An 8174-nucleotide genomic window follows, 5' to 3' on the forward strand; every position below is an offset into this window, starting at 1 on the left:
CCATGGCACGTAAGCTTCTCCAACTTCATGGTAAAGGCTCCTGAGTCCAAGAGTTACTCACGGACACCCTCTCCTATACCCAGCTTGGTGCTGCGTTTTTTCGAAAGCACCTAAGAAGGAACTGCACTGATCACTGCTTATCAGTATTCATGGGCCCGTGAGGGAGAATATAAGACTGCACAAATGAGAAACACAAGACACAATCTCAAAACTGACATCCAGGCCCTAGGAGAACTTTGGAGGTGTCTCAGTTCGGGCTGCTATAACAAAGTACGCTAGACTGGGTGGCTTATAAACAACGGAAATGTCTTACAGTTCAGTTCTAGGGGCCGGAAGTCTGAGATCAGGGCGCCAGGATGGTCGGGTTCTGGGAAGGACTTGCTTTCAGGTTGCAGACTGCTGATTTCTCATTGTATCTTCATATAGTGAAAAGAGAGAGCTCTGGTCTCTTCACCCCTTGTAGTGGCCCTGATCCCGCTCATGAAGACTCCACACTCATGACTTAAATGTCTCCCAAAGGCACCACTTCCCAATACCATCACCCTGGGGATTTAGGTTTCAACACACAAATTTGGAGGTGGAGACACGAACATTCAGTCCATAGCAGGGGGTCTGGGAAGCTTTCTCCTTGAGGCCACCTTGTCCCTGGAGACCAAATCTTCAGATTTAGCTATGACCCAGGATCACTTAGGATCAGAGGGCAAATTGGGGGATAACAGATAAAGCGACAAATTAGGAAACTTATTTTTTACTGAGAGAATGAATTTTGCAAAATTCAAATCTAAATTCCCAGTTCATTTACTATATGTACTTTTTCGCTACATAAGATTTATAAGATTGAAACTGATAAAATGCAGTGTATAATTGGACACTAGTTTATTTGTATTTAATGAGTAAAGAAAGCGTGGATACTAAAGTCGACTATTATGATAAAGTGAACTAAAATAAAACTGATATATGAACTAATGAATTAAAATAAAGTGCTTATCTTTTCAAATAAACCAGGTTTAAACTAACAAAAAGTTAAACACAAAGAATAGAAAGTTATTACAAAGTTGGCTACAAAAATATATTTTTAAAAGGTGACTCTCAAGGCAATGCAAACAGCTAAGCAGTATGCTTAGCATTAAGATACAGAAATGGAATGGATGGATTTACAGACTGTCTCCCTGTACCTTCTGGAAGGAAAGGTTTGTGGAGACGCAGTAACGAGCCTCAGACTCAGGCTGGGCAGCAGGGATGCTTCTTGGCTTGTGAAATCTGCTGACCTAAGAATGCCCATGAGAGACCAGCGACAATGTATGTGTTTTGCAGCACTAGAGCTATTAGGAAAAAACGTGGAGGAAGTAGATCAATCTGAAATCAACTGCTCCCCAGTATAAATGGGAGTGTCCCCAGAGATTGAGACCTCATCATATTCACCCTGCTGTCCCCACTCTGAGTATGGGTTAACACTTAGGCAGCAATGTAGCTTAAAAGCACTTTTACTATATTTTCTTGTTTGCTCACACATCATCAGAGAATGATTTATCAAAGTTTATGGAAAGAAAGATAGCTTTATAATTTAAAGTGGCCATCCTCACCCGTAGCTGCACATTCGAAACACCGGGAGGTTTTAAAAATCGTGATGCGCAAGCTGTACTCCAGGCCAATCAGAATTCAGGGGCTGGGAGCCTGGTGGAGTGGTGGCCGCATGTAGAGCTGCTTCTGCTTTAATGTCCACCTGCGCCTTGGCCTGGGTGAGGGTCGGGAAGGGCCTCTGGTCTCTGAAGATCGTCTCCATCATTTCCCAGGAACCCCTGGCCCCGCCATGGGAGGGACTCGGAGCCCAAGGTGGGGTCGGGAGAGCGGCTTTGAAGAGCTTTTTGGTAAACAGGCTTAATGAAGTGGGAACTCAGCCTGCTGTCCAGCTGCCCCAAATTATCTGAATTTAGAAAGGAACACACAGTTACAGTGAGTGCTACATTTTATTTTGGCCCAGGCAGACCCAAAACCATAGCTAGAAAGAGAGACAGTAAAGTCCCCATTCAGAGCCTGCTGCCTCCGAGAATTCAGGTGATTTCTCATTTGTCTTCCAATTCAGCTCACAATTCAGAGCAGCTGTCTCCCTTTTATCCTATAAGCCACCTTCATTGTTTACCAAATGGGTTTTCATGTTTTGGTTTACTTCTGTACTTTCTGTTTGATTAGTAATCTACCCATTCAAGTCACTACCATACTGTTTTAATGACTGAGGCTTTATAATGCCTTTTAATATCTGGTCAGGCTATTTCCCTTTTATCATGCTTTTTTTTCAGAGTTGGAGACAAAGGTTTAATCAAAGTCACAAGTTTACCAAAGTTACATTTAATCTTTCATGTCCATGGTTTGCAAATTCTTTCCCTCCTTGCCCCTAGCCCCTATTCTCTTCATCTCTGGAGAATTTTTTTCCTTCAACTTAAAACGTAAAAGTAGATGAAGAGGAGTGGCCCAGGTGAAATGTGGTGGGCGCTGGAGCCTGTCTCTGGAAGCATTGCCATAGAAACCTCTGGTTTTGAAGAAGGGTCTGAAAAATCACCGACTCATGTACTTATCATGCTGCATGATAATTTGCTAGAAATGGCAAGCAGTTCTTCTAAATAACTGCAATTAATATTATTTTATATTGAAACTAAAAAAAAAAAGGTTCTCTTCTCATTCTGTAAACATCTTAATCTATTGACTAATAGTAGTATTCTCTCACCTGATGTCTCTCTCATTCCTCTCTCTGTCTCCCACACACCGGCACACATTTCTCAGGGGACATAGCCAGAACTTCCTTCATACTCTCTCAAGACTAGCGTGAGGCATGGCATGATTTCAGAGCAAGATCCCCTTAAGACCTTCTTCATCTACTAATTAATCCCCATCACTTCTTTTACAAGAGAAAAATCCTTTTGTGACATAAAAGAAAATAGCAAGCATTAGTGTGAATAAGCTCTTCTCCAAGCATTTATAAATCCCTTCTTTGGATAGCTACCAAGCAAGAAGACGAGGAAACCATGGAGGCCACTGAAGGGGTTAAGGTCATAGGGAGGGGAGAGGAGGTGTACAGAAGACTCTGGAGACCTCACAGTTTTGTAGTGGTCTCTTGTTGTCATTATTTACCTGTATACAGAGAGAACTTTGGGGCTGATGTGAGCTGGAGCCAGAAAGATATAGTGAAGCCTCTGATTATGGAAGTTTCATTTTCATTTGTGGGTAAACTGGCCTGTTCGGCCATCATTTTGTTCAGCGTCTACTGTAGGCAAGATACGGTAGGGAATACAGAGATTTTTTTTTTAAAAAGATGCTTTCCTCAAGGTTTTTGTGACTTAGAGAAATAGGCAATAACCTCACAAAGATAGAGGTGAGTGATAAATTCAGTAGAAAAGAACAAGTGAAAACATGACCTTGGGTATCATGATGGCTTTTTACATACAACACCAAAGGTATAACCCATGAAAGAAATAACTGATTCATTATATTGCATTAAAATTAAGAACTTCTGTTTTTCGAAAGACACGGTCAAGAAAATGAGAAGTCAAGACACAGACTGGGAGGAAATATTTGAAAAAGATATTTGATAAAGGATTGTTATTCTAAATATACAAAGAACTCTTAAAACTCAACAATAAGAAAATAAGCAACTCGATTTAAAAAATGGGCAAAAGGAGATATACAGATGGCAAATAAGTATATGAAAAGATTCTCAACATCATATGTCATTATGAAATTGCGAATTAAAACAACCTACTAGAGTGGCCAAAATTTAAAGCACTGCCAACGCCGAACGCTGACCAGGATGTGGAGCAGCAGGAACTCTCATTCACTGCTGGTGCAGCCACTTTGGAAGACATTTGGTTTTCTTACAAAACTAAACATACTCTTACCTAATGAGACCCAGCGGTCACGCTCCTTGGTATTTACCCAAAGGAGCTGAAAACCTAGGTCACACAAAAACCTGCACATGGATGTTGTAGCATTTATTCATAACTGCCAAAACTCGGAAGCAACAAAGATGTCCTTCAGTGGGTGAATGGATGAATAACCTGTGGTGCATCCACACAATGGAGTATTAATCAGCGCTAAAAATGAAATAACCTATCAAGTCATGAAAAGACACGAAGGAACCTTAGATGCATATTACTAAATGAAAGCAACCAATCTACAAAGGCTACATGTTGTGTGATTCCAACTATATGACATTCCAGGAAAGGCAAAACTATGAAGATAGTAAAAAGGTCAGTGGATGCCAAGGGTCGGGGGGAGGAAGGGATGAATAGGCAAAGCACAGAATTTTTAGGGTGGTGGAACTAAAAATGGTGGATACACGTCATTATGCATTTGTTAAAACTTATAGAATGCACAACACCAAGAGTGAACCTTAATATGAACTATGGACTTTGGGTGTTATGTGTCAATGGTTCATTGATTGTAATACATGTATAACGCGTGGGGAGCGTTGATGGATATTGGGGGAGGTTGTGCACACAGGGAGGGAGTGGGCAGCGGATACATGGGAACTCTGTACTTTCTGTTCAATTTTGCTGTGATCCTAAAATTGCTCTGAAAAATAAAAGTTTTTTTAAAAGGCAGTTTACACAAGCAAACAGTTTAAACTTCATCAGCTTAAAAAATGCATGGAAATATGTTAACTATCAACAGCCAGTTGCCTCTAAGTAAAGGAATCGTTGGTTAAGAAAAAAATGAATCATAGACTTAAATATAATACCTAAAACTGTGAAACTTATAGAAGAAAACAGGGAAAACATCTTTATGATCTTGTGTTAGGCAAAGATTTCTTGGATCAACACCATAAACATTCACTAAGAAAAAAGATACACTGAGCTTCATCAAAAAAAGGTTCTGTTTTTTAAAACACAGTGTTGAGAAAATGAAAAGATGGCTTACAGACTGGGAGTAGATATTTGTTAAAGACATATCCAGAAAAAAATGTCAGGATATGTATGTATATATGTGTGTGTGCGTGTGTGTGTGTGTGCGCATGTGTGTGTGTAACCAAGAATAAGAAAATAACTCAAATGGGAAAACTATTTGCATAGAAATTTCGCTAAAGAATAGATATGGATGGCAAATGATCACATGAAAAGATGCTCAACATTATTTGTCACTAGGCAAATGCAAGTGAAAGCTACAGTGAGACATCATTATACACCTATCAGACTAGCCAGAAAAAAAGTGACAGCACCAGTTCTGGCAAATTCAATTCTCATGCATTGATGGGAGGAATGCGAAGGGGTACAGCCACGCTGGAAAACAGTTCGGGAGTTTCGTATAACATTAAACATACACTTACAACGTGATCTAGCAATCCCACTCCTAGGTATATGCCTACAAGAAACGAACATTTGTATCCCCACTAAAACCTCTACATGAATAGTTTTAGCATTTTTATTTCTAATTGTCCTAAACTCGAAACAATCCAGATGTCTTTCAACTGGCGAATGGATAAATAAACAAATACATCCGTACAATGGAATACTTAGCAATAAAAAGGAAATACTACTGAGATACACAGTAATATGGATGAATCTCAAATGCTTTGTTAAGTGAGAGAAACTAGACTCAACAGATTATATAAGGTATAATGCCATTTATGTGACATTTGGGGAAGGGCAAAACTATAGGGGCAGAAAGCAGATCAGTAGTTACCAGGGGTTGGGGGCGGCAGGGAGAATTGCATGCAAAAGGTCATTTGGAATTTGGAAAACTGTTCTTTATTTTAATTTTCATGGCAGTTACACAGCTCTGCTTTAGTTATCTCATAGAACTGTATAACTAAAAGGATAAATCTTACTGTCTGTAAATATAATGTGTGTGTGTGTGTGTGTGTGTGAGTGAGTGTGTATGGGGAGAGACAGGGAGAATTTAAGTAACTGGCTCTGGCGATTGTGGGGGTTGGCAAGTTCAAAATCTGCAGATAGGCCAGCAGCCTGGAGACCCAAAGCAGCAATAACGTTGCAGCTCAAGTCCAAAGGCAGTCTGGAGGCAGAATTCCCTCTTCCTCAGGGGAGGTCGGTCTTTTTCTATTAGGGCCTTCAACTGATTGGATGAGGCCCACCCACACCATGAAGGGTAATCTTTACTCTTAGTCTTTTGATTTGAATGTTAACCCCATTTTTAAAAATCCCTCCACTGAAACATCTAGAATAGCATTTGACCAAATATATGGCTGCTACAGACTAGCCAAATTGACACATAAATTAACCATCACTCTCGGCAAACGTTAACTGAACATAACTTCCCTGATATAGCAATGTAAAAGGGAAACGTTCCTGTTGTCACCTGTCTCACAATCTGGTCAGGTGTAGCGGCTTGCACACACAGGAGGGAGCAACTAACTAGTTCACCCTGCTGGTGGACGTGAGGGAGTGGAGTGAGGGAAGGCTTTTCAGGGGAGGTGACAATCGAACTGTGTCTTGAAGCCTTGTTGCTTTTTTCTGAGTTCCTAGAACAGTGCTTGGCACATAGCTTAATAAATATTTGTGAATGAAGTTGGCAGCTATGGAAAGAGGTAGAGTAAGACTGATAATCCTTGCTAAGGAGTCGAATGCAATGGAGAGTGCCTGGCAGATTTTAAACAGTTCGTGAGACCAGCGTTGAGAAGTCTGGTGGCAGTGTACAGAGAAGAATGCTGGAGGAGCAGCCCAGAGGCTACTACATTAGACCGGGCACGACATAAATAGGCAGCTAACTAAGACATTGGCAAGCCTAATTGGTGAGGGATTGAGAGGAAAAAGATTTGGGAGGCAGGACTAAACGTTGGAGAGGCTCCGGGCATGGACCAAGCACCGGAAGGGCCCTCGCACGCCCTTAGGAGAGACCCAGAGGAGGAAAGCAACTTGCCCGTGGCCACACAGCATGCTGACAGCGTATACTGGACCAGAACCCCGCTCCTACCTCTGGTTGGTGCTCTTTCCACGCCGGGTGGCCTGTGTTCTCTCTCTTGCTCTCCTAACCAACCGTGTCCTCAGGAAAGTTTCCATTGTCATCCGAGCCTGTACAGTGGGAGGTACAGGCTCTCCCGTGTCCCCCAGGCCTCCTCACTCAGTGCCTGCCACCTTGGGCTGCAGAAGGAAAGGCCATGGTGCTGCTGACCAGCTGGAGAGTCTGTGGGGTTGGCGATGGGGAAAGAGGTCACCTGAGGCTGCTTCTGGGCGCAGGCCTCATCCTGGAGCAGCTGCCTGCTCTGCATGGCTATGAGGCTGACCCAGAGTGGCGGTTGTTATTTTAAGTAATTCACGTTGGAGGGAGGAAGTGACTGAGGAAAATGTGAAAATGAGTAGCTCTTGCAAGATGTGTGTGATAAAGGGAACAGGGAACATAAAGACTGACGAAGAGGCACATCTGTTATTTTTGCTCCTTTTTATAGCAACTTCCAAGTCAGACTTTTCACACTAAGTAGGAACCCCTTAGCTCCTGAGCAATTTCCTGACCCAAGCCCTCATTAGCCCTGGTGGGAGCAGAGGAGGGTGGCTGCTGTGGGGGCTTCAGAACCAGAGCGAGCCCTCGGAGCAGCACCCCCCTCCACCCCCAGCTCTGTGCAGGCGGAGGTGGTGGGCTTTGAATGCCAGCCCTTTTCTCTTTTGCCCTCCATTTATTGAAGAAGGGGGTGGCCTGCCTCAATCAGTCCCTGAACCCAGGGACATTCGTACCCAGACTGTTCTTCACAAGCAGCCAGGAATGCAAAAGGGACGTTTTTATAAGAAGATGGACACTGTCTCCTTAATGTGGGGGAAATACTGGCATTCTCTCCGGAGTCATTTTTCCTCTTTTTGGAGGTGGATGGTGTGCCCAGTGGCCAGGCACCAGTGGGGCCTGGGCCTGGGGACTGGCCTAAGTGTCAGGGGTCAGGCTGATGGAGCCTAATAACTCAGAGCTTTCTTCCATGGGACTGCTCTCTGTTCCAAGGCCCATTAGCTGCTGTGAGGAAGGACTGCTGGAGGACCACTGTCCCTGAAATAGCCCCCAGTCAGCCTGCTGTGGGGCCTCCGACGTCCCCTATGCACCACCTTTAAAATGAAGCATCAAAGGCTCTGGTTAAAAAAAAAGAAAACATGGCGGGCGAGTGTATGGATTAAACTGTTAGCGGTTAGCGCCTTAGCTCTCATCAGCTGAGTTCTGTTGATGTGTGCTCAGCTCTGTGCTGTGCT

This window comes from Pteropus alecto, unplaced genomic scaffold (genome assembly GCF_000325575.1).
Source record: "Pteropus alecto unplaced genomic scaffold, ASM32557v1 scaffold146, whole genome shotgun sequence".
Taxonomy (NCBI): Eukaryota; Metazoa; Chordata; class Mammalia; order Chiroptera; family Pteropodidae; genus Pteropus; species Pteropus alecto.